Here is a 19,670-nt window from a genome sequence, read left to right on the forward strand (position 1 = left end):
GCTTACTGATTTGAGTATCCAATTCCAACAACCCTTCGACCCCACCCAGACCCCACCAGGGAAAGGGGACAACCCTTCGACCCCACCAGGGAAAGGGGACAGGATTGTCCCCTTTTCCTGTCTTTACTTCTCTCTTTACTCAGTTCAACTTCCACTTTACTTCTCTCTTTACTCAGTTCAACTTCCACCGTCTTCCATTACAAGCACTGTTTGCCTCTGCCCTCAACTCTCTTGCCCAAATAACTTCCAACTCCCATCCTTCTTGCTACCTCCTGGCACAACCATGACCAGAGTGAAACCCAGTGCTCCACTCAGGGCACCCGCACCAGTGCAGCTGGACATGGCTGGAGAGAAGTACCAAGTCATGCCAACTGTCCTTTCAAGATCACCAGCCTCCCGTGGTCCCTGGGTGCTGCCCCAATGTCCCACATTTCCTTGGCTCGTTCACCCTCCCAGTCCTCCAGACTATTCCATTCTCTCTTCCCTCCTCTCAGACCTTCAACCCTTCCTCCCTGATCCGCACTCTCAACTGATGACCCTGATTCTGATTTCCCCAAGAAAAGAGAAGTTATCAGAAGAACACGCCCACCTGCAGCTGCAGTATCTGTCCACAGAAATGCATCTCCCTTGCTCCTGACTAATCCCCTCTCCTACTCAAGGACATTCTCATCCTCCCATTTCTTCCTGGCAGCATCAACTTCCCCCCTCGACTGTAGCATCTCATCTGCATGTATCATACTGCTGTTTCTCCTATCTTAAGAAAACAATGACCTTGGGTGCCTGGGTGGCTCAGTTGGTTAAGCGACTGCCTTCAGCTCAGGTCATGATCCCAGGGTCCTGGGATCGAGTCCCGCATCAGGCTCCCTGCTCTGCGGGGAGCCCGCTTCTCCCTCTCCCACTCCCCCTGCCTGTGTTCCCTCTCTCTCTGTCAAATAAATAAATAAAATCTTTAAAAAAAAAAAAAAAGAAAACAATGACCTTGACCCCACATCTCCTGCAGACACTGCAATTTACAGCAAAATTCAGGAGAATAGCCCATACTTGCTGCCTCCAGTTACCCTCCTCCTTTCTTTGCACCCCAATTCTGATTCCAAAGATTCCCTGGGAATTCTCTGTGATAGCAGATTCATGAAAGGAAGACCCACTCCAGGGAGAAGGATAGGACATGAAACACTGGAGCATATTGTATTTCTAGTGTACAGACAGAGGTTTAAGCAAATATTTTTAGGGATGCCTGGGTGGCTCAGTCGGTTAAGCATCTGCTTTTGGCTCAGGTCATGATGCCAGGGTCCCGGGCTCGAGCCCCACGTTGGACTCCTTGCTCAGTGGGGAGCCTGCTTCTCCCTCTGCCTGCCGCTCCCCCTGCTTGTACTCTCGCGCTCTCTCTCCCGTGCTCTCTCTCTGGTAATTAAATAAATAAAATCTTTTTTAAAAAGGGGAAAAAAAAGAAAATATTTTTAGTTTATGTGAGATGGAGAAATTGTTAAACACGTGAAGGATATACGTGTCTTTTGTAGCTTAAAACAAACTGTTGGAATCAGGTAAGCTGACATGTGTTAGGAAATGTCACACCAGATGCTCTAACAGATAAGCCTCCAACTAAATAATGGCTTGGTCATGGATAAAAGTTTATTTCACACCACACAAAGTCCAAAACGGGTGTTCCTGATCGGGGCGCAGCTCTTCTTCAAGCGGTGATGCAAGAACCCAGGCTCCTTCCCTCTGTGGCTCCACTACTGGGAACAGGTCACGCGCTCATCTGCACGAGCAAACAGGATAGAACACGGAGCATGGGGGGCTTTTCTGGCCCACGCCTGCAGATTGGCACAGCAGCTCTGCTCACATCCCACTGACCAGAATTTAGACACGCGGCCTCACCTGACTGCGAGGGAGGTGGGAAACATAATCTGGCTGAGTGCACAAGAAGAGGAAACAGGTTCGGTGAAGAGTCAGCCAGTCTTTGCAAATGATGAAATATGAAAGTCCTCCAAGGAGCAGTGGCCGGGCGAGGAGAAGACGATTTATCCTCCAGCACCTTAATCCGAATGGAGAGCTAGCTCTGGTCTGGAATCAGAGAGCAAGCCCCAATGTCAAAGCCATAATTGCTTTTTTCCTCTTCGAAAAGCAAACAGTCCTACACATTCCATCCATCCCTTCAGCCATTTTTTTTTTTTTAAAGATTTTATTTATTTATTTGAGACAGAGAGAATGAGATACAGAGAGCATGAGAGGGAGGAGGGTCAGAGGGAGAAGCAGACTCCCTGCCGAGCAGGGAGCCCGATGCGGGACTCGATCCCGGGACTCCAGGATCATGACCTGAGCCGAAGCAGTCGCTTAACCAACTGAGCCACCCAGGCACCCTCCCTTCAGCCATTTGATATGTTTTTGCATTTCCAATCTGGTTTTTCAGTGCTCTATAAAATGAGAGGCACCTTGAAGCTTTAGAATGCGTCTACTGTGGCTATCCCCTTAAGTTTCAGAGATCCTGACTCTGGCTTGGCTCCAGTACCAACTGGCAGCAAGAGCTTGGCTAAAAGTCTCATGCCCCTCGGGCTCAGTTTCTAATTCTGTGAAATGGGGATGAGTAACGCTTGCACTGCCAAATTGTTCAAGGACCAAAGACTTGTTCATTCTCTGCTTCAAACAATCCTCACCACAGCCCTTTAGGTTTGAAAGAGCATGGATGGCCATTGCTCACTCCACAGAAGGGGAAAGTCTGAGCTGGAGAGGTTAGATGCCTGGCCCAGGGAAATCCCAGTAAGCAATCCCCAGACAAAAGGTGGTGGTTGGAACTATGAGAGGACATGACACCCTCCAGGGAGGGAAGCAGAAGAGGGTGAGGAATAATGGAAAGAGGAGAGGAGAAAACCCATGGAGGTAGATCTCCAAGCTCAAGGTTCTTTCCATAGTGGCTCCTAACCCTCGCTTGCTTGTCACTTGTTTGCCCTGATGCCCAGCCATCTGGGTCCGCAAGGAGGACTATGAGAGGTAGGGGGAGTTAAGGGCACCTGGAATGCCCAGGAGCTTTCAGGCAAGAGGATGACTGAGATTAATTTCTCTTGAGAAAGGATCCTCCAGGACCACCCACAAAGGAAAGGGATGCTCTCCTTGCATCTTCTATTCTGAGCTCCAGAAAGTGGCTGCTCCCAGGGTACAGTATCTGCCACATAGGCCCGGACCCGTTATCCCGGGATGCTGTATCTGCCACATAGGCCCGGACCCATTATCCTGGAATGCAGTATCTGCCACATAGGCCTGGACCCATTATCCTGGGATGCTGTATCTGCCACATAGGCCCGGACCCGTTATCCCGGGATGCTGTATTTGCCACATAGGCCTGGACCCATTATCCTGGAATGCAGTATCTGCCACATAGGCCCGGACCCGTGATCCAAAAAGACAGAATGATTTAAAAAAGAAATGTAGCAAAATGTTAACAATGACTCAGGGTGATGGGAATACAGGAGTTCGTCATACTGTTTTTGCAAGATTGCTATAAATTTGAAATTACTTCAAAACGAAAAGTAAAAAATAGAAGATTATCAGCACCCAGAAGCGCCCTCACGACCTCTTCCAACCACTAGCCTCTCAAGGGAAGCCACCCTCCCAAGTACCTAATACTGAGACCAGTGTTTTGTCTATTTGCACCATGCAGAATGCATTCTTCCGTAGGTGCCTTCTTTCATCAACATGGTGTTTGTGAGATTCAGCCACGCGGCTGCTTTTACCTTTAGTTCATTTGTCCTTATTCCTACACCGTATTTCATTGTCAGAATTCATCATACACGGCTGGGATTTCTGGAATGACCGACGACACCCACCAAAGAACAATGATAAAACTGTGCAAGAGAGTCAAAAAGAACCTTTCGAAAACTGGAAATTGATCAAAATCATATATAGTAGGCAGATTCATGGCCTCCCAGAGATGCCCATGTCCTAGTCTCTGGAACCTGGGAAGAAGGCGTTCCAAGCAAGTTTATGTGAGATTAAGGTCGCAGGTGGGATTAAGCTTGATAACCAGATGGCCAGACAATAAAGAGATTATTCTGGGTGATATGGGTGGGGCCAGTATAATCATCGGGGTCCCTTAACTGTGCAAGAGGGAGGCGGGGTGAGAAAGACTTGACTGGCCATGGCTGGCTTTGAAGATGGAAAGGAGCCTCAAGCCAAGGAATGCAGGCACCCTCTAGAAGCTGGAAAAGGCAAGAAAGCATTCTCCTCTAGAGCCTCCCGAAGGAAAGCTGCCCTCTGGACACCTCAATTTCAGCGCAGTGAGACCCATTTTGGATTTCTGACCCCTAGAACTGTAAGACGATTGATTTTTATTATTTTCAGCCCTAAGTTTGTGATATGGTGTTATAGAAGCAACAGAAAACTAATACAACACTCAAGAAATGGAGAAACGTTTACTCGAGAGAATCTCCTGAACCTGAACAGGAAGAGCGGGAGTCTATAGTGTTCAGCCTGAGGCGCAGCCATATTTCTCCTCCCCTCAGCTCCGTGGTGTAGACGGTCTACCAAAGTGATGGGAAAGGGGTGCCTTCATTCTGGAGCAAGTGCAGAAAATTCCAGGCCCTGAGGCATTGTCAAAAACAACCGTGATCTCAGTGTCATGCTGAGAGGAGGCAATCACGAAGGCAAATATCACAGCTAGTCTGAGGTCTCAGTACGGGTTGGGAAAAGCAGCAGATCCACAGACTAGCCAGAAATGGAATGTGGAGGGCTGGGGAATGACACAGCCCAAGTGGACAATTTTATTTTAAAAGGTACAAAAGAATAGGGGGGCCTGCCTGGGTGGCTCAGTTGGTTAAGCATCTGACTCTTGATCTCAGCTCAGGTCTTGATCTTGGGGTCCTGGGTTCAGGCCCCATATTGGGCTCCATGTGTGGAGCCTACTTTAAAAAAAAAAAAAAAAGGTACAATAGAAGAAACAGTAAACAATTCTCCATCCCTGACTGGTTTCCTTCCCCAGAAGCAACCTCTTACCAGTTCCTCACGCAGCCCTGCGGAGTATTTTCTACTTCTGCAAGCGGATGTATATATAGCTCATTCCTCCCTCCCCTCCTAATGCTGCAGTCTTCTCTGCACCCTGCTCTGTTCCTTTCATCCCCCCCATTTTACAGTATATCTCAGTGGCTTGCAAAAGTACATGGTTGTTTTGTTTTTGTTTTCAAAGATTTTACTTTGTGTATGTGTCATATTTTTTTATTTAAATTCAATTGATTAACATATAATATATGATTAGTTTCAGAGGTAGAGGTCAGTGATTCATCAGTTGCATATAACACCCAGTGCTCATTACATCAAGTGCCCTCCTTAATGCCTGTCACCCGGTTACCCCATCCCCCACACCCCACCTCCCTTCCAGCAACCCTCAGTTTGTGTCCTAGAGTTAAGAGTCTCTTATGGTTTGTCTCCCCCTCTGAGTAATTTCTACACCCAACGTGGGGCTCGAACTCACAACTCCAAGATTAAGAGTCACATGCTCTGCTGACTGAGCCAGCCAGGCGCCCCAAGAGTACATAGTTTGCAAGAGTACATGAATACCTGTAGAACCGGGTCATTTTACAGAAGGGGAAACTGAGGCCCAGAGACCTGTAGAACCCAGTCTTGCCTCCCATTCTGAAGCTCATTCCTCAAGCAGGAGGGTGAAATCGGCAGGGAAAAACTGTCCCTGCTGAGGCATATTATGTAAAACAAATCATTCATTGAATGAAATAAAATAGACCAAGCTTGGGGCACCTGGGTGGCTCAGTCGTTAAGCGTCTGCCTTCGGCTCAGGTCATGATCCCAGAGTCCTGGGATAGAGCCCCGCATCGGGCTCCCTGCATGGCGGGAAGCCTGCTTCTCCCTCTCCCACTCCCCCTGCTTGTGTTCCCTCTCTCGCTATGTCTCTCTCTGTCCAAATAAATAAATAAAATCTTAAAACAAAACAAAACAACAACAAAAAACCAGACCAAGCTTTGTTTGTTTTGGGAGCCTCTGACTTCTCAGAAGGAGGAGAGGACATCAGACCTTCCCAGTACAAACTGGAAAACAGCATCCCCCTTCCCTAGGGGTCATCTGAGAGCCAGTACCTGCCCCTGTCACAGATTGCTGCCTTCCAGCCCAAACTGGGGCCAAACCTGTGGAGCCCCTTTCAGCTCTGCTGCAACAGCTGTGTGGCATTGAGCAGGTCGCCTTCCCTCTCTGGGCCTTCAGGCCAATCTTCTCCAAGGAGCTCCTCTCTAAGCCTCAGCAGCTGGAGTTTGTTGCTCCCTCTTCAGAGTTCCCACACACATGATTTACAACCACCCTCCCTCTGCCCCCACTTTCCCTCTCTTAAGTAATCTTTAACTGAGCACTTAGAATGTTCTGGGTCTATGCCAAGGATTCCTCATGTGCTGGAGTCTCAGAACAATATTGAGAGGAAGGAAGAATCTGGGCACACTTGGTAGATAAAGAAACGGAGTTTTCAAGAGGTCAAAGAACTTCTCTTATGTCACATAGCTAGTTAGCATTAAGGACAGAAGTCATACCAGGCCAGCTCTGCCAACTGCAGAATCCCTAAGGTGACCTACCACTCCCTTGGGCCTTGATATTAAAGTGTAAGCTTAGAAAAATTCACATCCACCTCCAGACAAAGAGGGCGAGCCCAGAGAGAGAAAGCAAATTGCCCAAAGACATACAGCCACTGGGGCAGAGCCAAAAGTGGAACATTTTCTTAGGACTTTTGGATATTTATCATGTGCTGGATGTTGGGGACATGGAGGTGACTAGAATACCTCCTGTTTGGGGTGCCTAGGTGGGTCAATCAGGTGGGCATCTGATTCTTGATTTCTGCTTGGGTCATGATCTCAGGATCATGAGATCAAGCCCCTCCTGGGGCTCCATGCTCAGCACAAAGTCTGCTTGAGATGCTCTCTCTCTCTCTCCCTCCGCCCCTCCACCCTGCTAGCGCTCTCACTCTCTCTAAATAAAATCCTTAAAGAAAATAGAAAACCTACTGTTTGCATCCAAGTTGCCCACAGATCTCATCTATGCAATGGTCAAAGCCAGGTTTTGACCTGTAGCTACAGGCCAGGCATTGTGTGGCTTACTAGTGTGTTCTTCACAGAGACCCAGGAGGAAAAGCACTCTTGTCCCACTTACAGATGGGGAAACTGAGGCTTGGAGAGATGAAGGAATGGCAGCCTTGGAGCTGGAGCTCTGGCCTGACCCCAACCTATTGTCCTAACCACCCTGCTGCCCTGCTTCCCTGGCTTGGGAACGCACAGTACTGGGAGTAGTATATAATACCTCAGAACAATTATTATTATTTTTTTAAAGATTTTATTTATTTATTTGACAGAGAGAGACACAGCGAGAGAGGGAACACAAGCAGGGGGAGTGGGAGAGGGAGAAGCAGGCTTCCCGTGGAGCAGGGAGCCCGATGCGGGGCTCGATCCCAGGACCCTGGGATCATGACCTGAGCCGAAGGCAGACGCTTAATGACTGAGCCACCCAGGTGCCCCCACTACATAACAATTACTATTATCAACGGGGTACTGTTACTAGATGACCCTCCCCCTCAGGCCTGGGCAAGAAGAGTAGAATTGGGACAGCGGACTCAGGATATTTCCTGGCCCTTCATCACCCCAGGAAGAGCAGCCAAATTCCTTCCTTAGACAGGAAGGTGACTCAGACGTTCCTCCAGGACATTCCAAGTCCGGCTTGAAATCCCAGAACGTCAGGACTGGCCCAACCAGCAGCTCCCATCTCTCTCCCAGAGAATGGCCTATGGAGGGAGAGTCCCCAGGTGATTTCCCTGGCAGGGAGAGATGGGGCTTTCAGCAGCTGAGGAACAATTAGAGCAAAAGTTCACTCCTAGGAACCATGGAGATGGTTCTGAGGCGAGAGAAGAGGAGTGATTTATCCAAAGGCCCCCAGATTTATCCAAAATCCCACAGGAGCCAGAAAGGCAGAGGCTGAGGTGAGCCTCATCTGGAACACTGAACAGCTCTTGGATCGGTCTACAGCTGTGTGCTTGGGGCTGGTGACACCATGATGGACAAGGCCCAGAGCCTGCCTGGAAATGTTCATGGCTCGCTGTGGAGCAACGTCATGACTGGGCAAAGCCAGCATGGCGTGTCCACACCAAGGTGGAAAGGAGTGGCAGCCTGGCAGCCTAGCGGAGGATGCCGTGGAACTCTGCCTGGTGGGCGTGGGGGAGCATACGAGGGGAAGCATTCGGATAGGTCTGGAAGGGTGCATTTTGGGAGGTAGAGAAGGGCAGAAGGGCATTCCAGTAGAAGAGAACAGCATGGCCGAAAACTCAGAGGTCCCGAGGACTGCGAGAGGCAGCAAAATATACGAGTCGAGAGCCCACATTTTGGAATCAAACTACTTAGGTTTGAATCCCGGCTCTATCACTTACAGCTGTGGACCTTGGCAAGCAACCTAACCCCTTGGTGCCTGTTTCCTTCTCTGGAAAACAGGGAAAACAAGAGTCCCCACCTCAAATGACTTTTGTGAATATTAATTAAGTCAATCCACATAACAGAGAGCTGGGCAGAGTTATCACCTGCTACTATTCACAGGCAGAATGTCCGTGGACTCCAGTGCTCTTTCCTCTGAGCTTGTCTCTATCTTGCTCTTTTGGGGCTCCATGAAACCTTCCCCCACTCTTGCCCAGTGTTCGAGAGCCCTGAAGGGTGATGGAGAGGGGGAGATTCTGGGAATAGGGCTAGTGGAGCTTCTGGAAAATCCCAGCTGCAGGATTGGGATCCAACCTCAGGGGTTAGGACAAGACAGAGGAGATTCTCTACGGAAGGTGGGAATATAGGAATGGATGGAGCAGAGAGATACCCCCACCTTCCCCCAGGCAGTGGCCCTCTGGCCTAAGGGCTCCAGAAGACTCTTGCAGGACAAGTCAACTAGAGAAGGAGGTCACAGATTTATGGCCATCTGTTAACACAGAAAGAATTTGCCTATACCTCCCAGGCAGGGACGTGGACTTCCCACAAACCACTGGGATGGGGAAGAGTGGGCAAGGGCAGAGAGGCACTGGGGCTCCCTTGAACAGCTCAGTCCCCTCCCCTGGTCTGAGGAAGGCAGGGGTCTCCAGTCGCCAGTCCGCCTTGACCAGCCTGGGGCTATGGAGCCAGAAGAGGTGGCCGCCTTCCCTAGCTGACTCAAGTGTCAGTGGAAGAGCCCCATCTGAGCCAGTGGCTTTGAGGAACAGGATGTGCTCATGACTTCTGGGATGAGGACATGTCATAAGGACACACAGGAAATGGTACTTAAGGAGATGGATGGGACTGTCTCTAAGGATCCCACTGGGGATCCATCACCCGCCACCCCATCCCTCCCACCCCCCTCCACTCCAGCACCCCTCAGTTTGTTTCCTGAGATTAAGGGTCTCTTATGGTTTGTCTCCCTTTCTGGTTTCATCTTGTTTCATTTTTCCCTCCCTTCCCCTCTGATCCTCTGCCTTGTTTCTCAAATTCCACATATCAGTGAGATCATATGATACTTGTCTTTCTCTGATTGACTTATTTCACTTAGCATAATACCCTCTAGTTCCATCCACATCATTGCAAATGGCAAGATTTCATTTTTCTGATGGCTGCATAATAGTCCATTGTGTATATATATATATATATATATACCACATCTTTATCCATTCATCTGTCGATGAACATCTAGGCTCTTTCCATAGTTTGGCTATTGTGGACATTGCTGCTATAAACATTGGGGTGCATGTGCCCCTTCAGATCCCTACATTTGTATCTTTGGGGTAAATACCCAGTAGTGCAATTGCTGGGTCATAGGGTAGCTCTATTTTCAACTTTTTGAGGAACCTCCATACTGTTTTCCAGAGTGGCTGCCAGCAGGGTCACCCTCTGGTGAGGGCCCTCTTCTGGGTTGTAGACTACCAAATTCTCGTTCTATCTTCACATGGTGGAAAGAGGGAGTACACCAGCTCTGTGGCTTCTTCTTATAAGGGCATTAATCCCATTCCTGAAGGCTGTTCCCTCAGGACTTAATTACTTCCCAGGGGCCCCACCTCCAACCTCACACTAGAGATTAGATTTCAGCATAATGAATTTTGGCGGGACACATTCAGTCTGAAACATGTGTCTGTGGTATAACTGAGAAACAAACCTCTCTCCCTGTCCCCTGCCCCTCAGTTACCCTTCCCAGAAGTAACTGCTCTTGCCAGTCTCTTCAACAACCATTTTTATGGTGATTTACAGATTTGAGAGTTTTTGAGATGCTGGATAAAAGTCCCAAAAGGAAGCAATAGCAAAGCAAGACCATGAAATGCCCAGGAAACATAGAATGAAGAGTCTTTTCTCTAAAAAACAATGGTGAAAGCCCCTTTTCCTGCATCCAACGTGGCTGTGATTCTGCTCTGTGGGTCTCAAAGTCTGATGGGATAGGTTATCCTTCCACTCCAGAGCATACCTGTAGGACTGAGTTCTCCAACCAGCCCATTACACTGGCCCCTGGCAGATCTGGGGTGGCTACCATTGGCTCTACATTTAAACCTTAGTCCCACCAGCTGAAGCCTTAGTAATAGGTTCCCAGTTTTTAGTGTATCTTTCCAGAAAGATTAAGTTTCTAAGCATGTATGTGCATATATTTGCCACAGTCTCCTCTTTTCCTATAAATAGGGTAGTATATTAGAGAAGCAATTTGGACTACTCACACCACTTCTCTTTAACATTGTAGTAGAGGTGGTAGCCAGTGCAGTAAGTTAAGAAAAAGAAATAAAAGACATAAGAATTACAAAGGAAAAAATAAAGTTCTCATTATTCATATGACATGACTGGGTACAGAGGACTTCCCAAAAATATCTACAGATGAGCTACTGAAATCAATAAGTGAATTTAGCATGGTTGCTGCATCCAAGGTCAATATTCAACAATTAATTATATTTCTATAAACAAGTAACATACAAATAGATACTTGAAGGGCACCTAGGTGGCTCAGTCAGTTAAGCCTCTACATGGGTTGGAGCCCTGAGTCCAGATCCCTGTTCAGTGGGGAGTCTGCTTATCCCTCTCCCTCTGTCCACCTCCCCACTCATGCTCTTTCTCTCTCAAATAAATAAATAAATAATATTTTTAAAAAATAGATATTTGAATTTAAAAATGAAAACTAAAAAATTGTAACTGATATTTTAAAATGTTATCAATACCATAGATAATTAAAACCTAGAAGTAGGGCACCTGGGTGGCTCAGTTGGTTGAGCGACTGCCTTTGGCTCAGGCCATGATCCTGGAGCCCCGGGATCGAGTCCCGCATCGGGCTCCCTGCTCGGCGGGGAGTCTGCTTCTCCCTCTGACCCTCCTCCCTCTCATGCTCTCTGTCTCTCATTCTCTGTCTCTCAAATAAATAAATAAAATCTTAAAAAAAAAAAAAAAAAACCTAGAAGTAAATCTAATCAAAGTTATACAAGACCTCAATGCTGAAAACCGCCAGATGTTTTTTTTTTTAAGACTGATTAATTGATTGGGGGAGCAGAGGGAGAGAGAGAATTTCTAGCAGTCTCCTCGCTGAGAGTGGAACCCAACGCAGGGCTCAATCTCCCTATCCTGAGATCATGACCCAATCTGAAATCAAGAGTCAAATGCCCAACAGACTGACCCACCCAGTCACCCCCCGCTGAATGTTTTTGAAAATAAAATTAAAGGAAAGCTAAATGAATAGAGGAATATACCATGATCATGGACTGGAAGATTCAAAATTGTAAAGAAGTCTACTTCTGACTTCTTCACATTGGTCTACAGATTTAATGTAATTCCAGTCAAAGATCACAAGATGATTTTTATTACATGAAGATTCTAAAATTTATATGGAGAGGCAGAAGATCTGAAATTACCAAAACAATTTGAGGAAGAAACCTAAGCTGGAGGACTTACCCATCAAAATCAAGGCTTACTATAAAACTGTTGTGCTTAAAAAAAAAAAAGTATTGTATCAATCAATTATCCAAATGGAAAAAAAAATATTGATCCCCTGCCTCAAACCATACATAAAATGAATTTCAGATTGATTGTTGATCTAAATGTGAGAAGAAAAACAATAAATATTTTAGAAGAAAACAGGAAATATCTCCAAGGTCTTGAAGTAGGACACAACCTCTTTTTTTTTTTTTTTAAGATTTTATTTATTTATTTGAGAGAGAGAATGAGAGAGCACATGAGAGGGGGGAGGGTCAGAGGGAGAAGCAGGCTCCTGCCGAGCAGGGAGCCCGATGCGGGACTCGATCCCGGGACTCCAGGATCATGACCTGAGCCGAAGGCAGTCGCTTAACCAACTGAGCCACCCAGGCACCCGAGGACACAACCTCTTAATTGGGGATATTAAAAAGCACTAACCATAGGGGCACCTGAGTGGCTCAGTCGGTTAGGCATCTGCCTTCAGCTCAGGTCATGATGCCAGGGTCCTGGGATCGAGCCCCACATCGGGCTCCCTGCTCAGCGGGGAGTCTGCTTCTCCCTCCCCCTCTGCTGCTCCCCCTGCTTGTGCTCGCTCTCTCTCTCTCTCTCACTCTTGCTCTATCTCAAATAAATAAATAAAATTTTAAATTTTATTTATTTGAGAGAGAGAATGAGAGAAAAAGCATGAGAGGGGGAGGGTCAGAGGGAGAAGCAGACTCCCCATAAGCAGGGAGCCTGATGCGGGACTCGATCCTGGGACTCCAGGATCATGACCTGAGCTGAAGGCAATCGCTTCACAAACTGAGCCACATAGGCGCCCCAATAAATAAAATCTTAAAAAAAAAAAGTACTAACCATAAAGGGAAAAAACCTGATTAGTTAGACTACACTAAAACTAAAATTTGTGTTCACCAGAAAACACTGTTAAAAAAGTGAAAAGTCAAACAGTGGGATAAAAAAGCTCTTATCTAGAATATATAAAGAACTCCTATGAAAATCATTAAGAAAATGACAGACTACTTAAGGGGAAAAAAGGGGCAGTAATGCTTGAACCAGAATTTCCCAAGGAGGATTTCCAAATGGCCAAAAAAACAAAGAAAATTTGAAATGATGTTCGACTTTATTAGTCATCAGGGATATGTAGATTAAAACCAGAATGAGGTACCCACTACACACCCATCAAAAGGACTGACAAGAAAATGACAGACAATCCTAGTGTCAGCAAGGATGTAGAGCAACGAGAAACTTCACACACTGCTGATGGAGAGGTAAGTTGGAGAAAACTCGGGAAAATTCCTTGGCAGTATTTACTAAAGGTGAATGTATGCATACCCTGTGATCCAGAATTCTACTGTTAGATATACACCTCCGGGAAATGTGTACATATGTCTACCAAGTGACATATACCAAGAACGTCCACATTAGCAGAATTTATAATTGCTCCAAACTAGAAACTACCCAAATGTTTATCAGTGGTAGAATGGATAAATTGTATATTCTTTTATTGTTGTTTTGTTTTTTTAAATGTACAATGCAATGATTTTTAGTAGAGTTGTGCAACCATTACCACAATGACATTTTAGAACATTCCCTTACGCCTTGAAAGAGCCCTCATGCTCATTTGCCATCACTTCCCTTTCTCTTTCCCCAACCCCAGACAACTACTAAACTAATTACTGTCTCTACAGCTGTGCCCTTTTTGGAAAACTCATAGACATGGAATCATCCATTATGTGGCCCTTTGTTTTTGCCTATGTTCACTTAGCATAGTGTTTTTGAGGTTCATCCATGTTTTAGCATGCATCAGTACTTCATGCCTTTTTGTAGCTGAATTACAGCATTCCGTTGTATGTGTATACGACATTTTGTTTATTCATTCATCCATCCATGGACATTTGGGTTGTTTCCACTTTTTGGCTATCATGAATAATGCTGCTCTAAACGTTTATATTTAAGTCTTTGTGTAGACCTATGTTTTTATTTCTCTTTGGTAAATATTCCTAGGGTTATATAGAAATTTATGTTTGACTTCTTAAGAAACTTGCCAAACTTTTCCAAATAGGAGGTACCATTTTGCATTTCCACCATCACTTTATGAGGGTTCATCCTTGTTCACATTTGTTATCATCTGTCTTTTTTTATTATAGTAATTCTTGTGGTATGAATTGGTATTTCATCGTGGTTTACATTTCGCTAACGACTAAAGATGTTGAACATCTTATCATATGCTTACTGATGTTCATATAGCTTCTTAAGGGAAAATCTATTCAGTTATTTTGCCTATTTTTTAATTTTTTTAATTTTTTAAAAAGATTTTATTTATTTATTTGACAGAGAGAGACACAGCGAGAGAAGGAATACAAGCAGGGGGAGTGGGAGAGGGAGAAGCATGCTTCCCGCTAAGCAGGGAGCCCAATGCAGGGCTCGATCCCAGGTGCCCCAATTTTGCCTATTTTTTAAAAGAGTTTACTGTTAAGTAATCTCTACACTCAGCATGGGGCTTAAACCCACAACTCCAAAATGAAGAGCTGCATACTCCACCAACTGAGCCAGCCAGGCACCCCTATTTTGCCTATTTTTGAATTGGATTATTTGTCTTCTTTCTGAGCAGTAAGTGTTCTACAAAGCGTTCTATACATCTTTAAACACATGCATAATTTATGAATATTTACTTCTAGTGATTAGATTTTCTTAATGGTGACTCATAAGGTTTTAAATTTTGATGAAATCTAATTTATTAATTTTTTAATTTTATGGATTGTTCTTTTGCTGTCATATCTAAGAAACCTTTCCCTAACCCACAGAGATTTTCTCCTAAAAGATCTACAGTTTTAAACTCTACATTTTGGCCTCTGATCCATCTGGGGTTAAAATTAGTGGCTGGTGTGATATGGGGGGTCCACCATCATTCTTTTGCATGTGTGTATCCAGTTGTCCCAACACATTTGTTGAAAAGACTATTTTTTTCCCACTAAATTACTCCTTTGTTGAAAATCAATTGACCATAAATGTACATGTTTATTTCCAGGCTCTTGCTTCTGTTCCACTGATCTATGTGTCTGTTCTTAGTCCCACACTCTTCTTTATTACTGTTGATTTATAGTAAGTTTTGAAATTAGGAAGTTAGGCTCTCTAACTGTATTCTTTTCACTAATTTATGCCCTTTGCCTTTTAATATACATTTTAGAAACAGCTATTCAATTTCTGCAAAAAAAAAATGAATTTAATTTTGATAAGGATTGAGTTAGATCTATAAGTCAAGTAGAAAAGAAATTCCCTATTGAAAGTGAGTCTCAGGGGTGCCTGGGTGGCTCAGTCGTTAAGCGTCTGACTTTGGCTCAGGTCATGATCCCAGGGTCCTGGGATCGAGCCCCCATCAGGCTCCCTGCTCAGCGGGAAGCCTGCTTCTACCTCTCCTGCTCCCCCTGCTTGTGTTCCCTCTCTGGCTATCTCTCTCTGTCAAATAAATTTTAAAAAGAAAAGAAAATGAGTCTCCCAGGGGCACTTCGGTAGCTCAGGAGGGTAAGCTTCTGACTCTTGCTTTTGGCTCAGGTAATGGTCTCAGGGTTGTGAGATGGAGCCCCGAGTTGGGCTCGGTGCTGGGCGTGGAGCCTGCTGCTTAAGATTCTCTCTGTCCCTCTGCCCCTCCCCCCACAAAAAAAAGAAGGGAGGAAAAAAAAAGAAAATGAGTCTTCCAATCCAGAGACATGGAATGTCTATTTATTTAGACCTCTTTAATTTCTCTTGGCAACGACTTATAATTGTCACTGTGCAAATCTTCTTACACGGCGTTTATTAAATTTATTCCAAAGTATCTTATTCTTTTTGATACTATTCTGAATGGAATTGTTTTCCTCATTTTATTATTGGATTGTTCATGAGTGGTATATAGAAATATAGTTGATATAAATTGACCTTCTACACCACCATCTTACAGTACTACTTTTGCTTCTAGTAGGGTTTCTAGTAAGGGTTGTTTGTTTGTTTGTTCGTTTAGTTCCCTGAAAATTTTCTGTGTATAAAATCATATCATCTACAAGTAGGGATAATGTACTTTTTCCTTTCCAATCTGGATGCCTTTTATTTCTCTTTGTTGCTTAATTTCCTGGCTATCACCTCCAATTAAATGTTGAATAAAGGAGAGCAGAGCAGAAATTCTTGTCTCGTTCCTGATCAGAGGGGGAATGTACCCAATCTTTCGCCATTAAGTATGGTGTTCACTGTGGGTTTTTCATAGATGCCCTTTATCAAGTTGAGGAAGTTCCCTTCTATTCTTAGTTTGTTGAGTTGTTTTTGTTTTTTTCTTTTTAATCAGGAAAGGATGTTGGGAGTTTTTCAAATTCTTACATTATGTAAGTGTAGTGCCTGCTAAAATTTTTAAAAATATATATAATGTAAAAAATTTGTAAAGTATTGAAATTCAGCATTTTGGTTTTTGTTGTTTTTGGTTTTTTTTTTAAGATTTTTTATTTATTTATTAGAGAGAGAGAGACAGAGGCAGGCAGAGGGAGAAGCAGGCTCCTCGCTCAGCAAGGAGCCCGATGTGGGACTCGATCCCAGGATGCTGGGATCATGACCCGAGCTGAAGGCAGACGCTTAACTGACTGAGCCACCCAGGCATCCCTGTTGTTGTTGTTTTTTTTTAAAGATTTTATCCATTTATTTCAGAGAGAGAGACAGTGAGAGAGGGAACAAAAGCACGGGGAATGGGAGAGGGAGAGGGAGAAGCAGGCTTCCAGCCGAGCAGGGAGCCCAATGTGGGGCTCGATGTGGGGCTCGATGTGGGGCTCAATGTGGGGCTCAATGTGGGGCTCGATCCCAGGACCCTGGGATTATGACCTGAGCCGAAGGCAGACGCCCAACGACTGGGCCACCCAGGCTCCCCTAGCATTTTGGTATTTTTAAAATGTTATAACAGTGACTAAGGTTTTAATTTCCTTTTAACACACTGGGATTCAAAGAAGAAAACCCTCAAAGGGCAGGGATCTCTGGCCAGAGACTTCCTGATGTTTGCAGAAAGAGGAGTCAGGGACAGAAAGAAAAACATACATGGTTGGGAAATTCAATCCTCATTAAGAAAGGCACAAAAAGGAAAGTGAAAGCTCCCCCCTGCCCATCGGAATCTCTGATAATAGCTTTTTGTGATTCATTGGTGTGGGGGTGGGGGGTACTAAAACAAAAACAATAATAAAAGGAAGAAAAAGAAAATAAGCATGTAACAGTTTCCATTTCATTTAACCCCTGTGTCTCTGTAGGACCTGTTCCAGCGGGTGACTGGGGCTCAATTCTCCTTGGAATGCAAGCCAGAGGGCCTCCTTGGAAGCAGCATCCCTGTCTTCCATAAGTTAGACAGTGACATCCCCAGCTGGTTCCTGGGGAAAGGGAGGCCACCCAGAGCCTGCCCACCCTCAGGGCCTGTCCCCTGGCAAAAAACTTCATGCCCTGGCTGTGGCCATCTTGGTCATCTATCCTCAGAACCACAAGCATCTCCCCAGTCAGACTGAGAAAGGTGGGGAGGGTTTCCAGAGCACAAAGGCCTTTTTCCAACATCTTTTTTATGATAAAAGGAATACATGCTCATGGTTAGAAATTCCAAGAGCACAGAGAATGGGAACTCCTTTCTCATCCTCTCTCCCCAGAGTGAACTGAGGTACCCGGTTTCTTGCCCTGGGAAGCAGTAAGGGTAATGATCACATCCTATAGATGAGGAAATCGAAATTTAAAAAGAAGAAACTATCGAGGCCACACAGCTGAAAAGTGGCAAAGTTGAGATTTGAACTTGACTCTCCTGCCCTCAAGTCTACAAATTCCCACGAATCTATCAGAGGTGTAAGCCCTGAATGGCTCCATTCCAAGTTTAGAGTGCTTCTTTGCCCCATCCCTTGTCCCACACAGACAGGCAAATCCTCACACCCGCATACAACACACACACAGCCCCTAAGCCAGACACACAAAAAGGCCCCCCATACCCGCACTGGCCCAGCAGGGCGCCCTCACCCCCACGGACACACATCCATCTCTAAACCAGCACGCACACTCACACACGCTTAATCACACGTGTGCGATGTGCATAAACACACTCACACACACGCTCTTCACTCCCAGAGACGTACACTTCTACGCACCCATAGACACAGACGCTGGCCCACCCCCGTCATCAGAGCTCACCCTAGAGTGGCCACATCCCCGTCTTGTCAAGCTGTCTGCAGAGATCCTGCCTTCTTCTGCCCAATCGAATTCCACCTGTTTCCTAAGCCTGCTCTCATGTCAGTGGACGCCACCTGCCCGCAGCCCGAGCCGGGCACCCGTATCCCCATGCCCTTCCCCTTCTGGCCAAGATTCTATGGCTTCTGTTCTCACCCTGGTGCCTCGCGGAGTTTTGGTGAAGAACCGCACGGCTCATGGCTCCTGCCTCCTGAGGTTTATGGGCACAGATATCTTGAAGGGCTGAAAGATATAAATCCGAGCGCAGAGGTAGAAGCCCAACCCCGGTGACCTTTGCCTTCTCCCAGCTGCTGGCTTCACAGAATGTTTCTGAATCCCTTGCCTCAGTTTCCCCCAATAGTTCTCAGAGGATAGAAACCTGCACATTCGGTCTAATTTGAGGCTCCCTATAAATGTAGCTCCTTAACATAGCAGGGACATGGGAGAGACTTCATGGGAACACACACTCCTGCCCCCACACCTATTTGGGGCCCCTAGGGCTGGTGCGGAGTGGGCACTCAACTGGGGGACTAGGTAGAGAAAAGAAACTTCTCTCCCACAGCCAGAAGTTAGGAAAGAATCGCTTCTTCTAAAATATCATCTTGGGGCTTAGAACACAGGGACTGAGGTCCTTTGTGGAGGTGTGGTAAATATCTGGCAGGAAAGATTCTGAATGTAGGATTTATCCATTCATTTGTTCAATTAGTATTTCCAGGGGCGCCTGGGTGGCTCAGTTCGTTAAGCGTCTACCTTCGGCTCGGGTCATAATCCCAGAGTCCTGGAATCAGAGTCCCACATCGGGCTCCTTGCTCAGCGGGGAGCCTGCTTCCCCCTCTCCTCCCTGCTCATGCTCTCTCTCACTATCTCGCTCTCAAATAAATAAATAAAATCTTTAAAATCAATCAATAAATAAATATATTTCCAGAGTGCCTACAAGGCGTCAGGTTGGGGATCAGTGGGGGATGAAGAGCCCAGGCAAGCCCTGCCCACAGGGAGTGTGGGGTCTGGTGGGGGCACATGTGGCCTGAGGTTCAGGCACACACACACACATGCATGTAACCACACACCATGCCGGGGTTCTGATGCACTTCTAGCGCAGACGGGGGACCTGCCCGGCTGGGCTCAGCTTCCCTGGGGAGGGGGTGTCCAGTGGAGAGCTGAGGGCCAAGTGAAGGCAACAATGCTGAATCTTTTTCAGACCGTGTGACCTAGAAAACTACTGCATCAGACCCTGCCTCATTGTTACAGGGAGCTTGGAAAACCAAGACACTCGCCCTATATATCTGCTGAAACCTCTGGAGAACACCAGAGGTGTCAGTAATGCTTTTTTTTTTTTTTTTTACAGTGAAAAGTAATTTTCATGGCTTTTTTTCTTTTGTATTGCAAAAGTAGTGAATTTGCGGAGCACAGCTCCCCCAGGGAGATTCTGGCTGGGGCACAGGGCACCCTGATTTTGTATGACTCAGTGATGACTCCTGGGACTCCAAGAGTCCACCTGTCACCTGCCCAGGCCCCTGCTGGCATATCCTTATCCTCTCTTGAGGTCCCTAGGACATG

General features: G+C 45.9%; 1 protein-coding gene across 4 annotated transcripts in view; it reads right to left on the reverse strand.

Annotated features, from left to right (window-relative positions):
* CCL22 (C-C motif chemokine ligand 22) overlaps positions 1-19,670 on the reverse strand; it is a 45,666-nt gene that overhangs the window by 19,118 nt on the left and 6,878 nt on the right. For 2 of the 4 annotated variants that reach the window (XR_004682880.1, XR_004682879.1), the window contains 2 exons: positions 18,270-18,356; positions 1,562-2,064 (listed from right to left, as the gene is read on the reverse strand). The gene's annotated coding sequence lies outside the window, so the exon portion shown is untranslated. Of the gene's footprint in view, positions 1-1,561; positions 2,065-18,269; positions 18,357-19,670 lie in introns of those variants that run through there. The other 2 variants (XR_004682881.1, XM_035025135.1) reach the window with 2 other exon arrangements.

This window comes from Mirounga leonina, unplaced genomic scaffold (assembly GCF_011800145.1).
Source record: "Mirounga leonina isolate KUSES-001 unplaced genomic scaffold, KU_Mleo_1.0 Mir_180, whole genome shotgun sequence".
In the NCBI taxonomy this organism is placed as follows: domain Eukaryota; kingdom Metazoa; phylum Chordata; class Mammalia; order Carnivora; family Phocidae; genus Mirounga; species Mirounga leonina.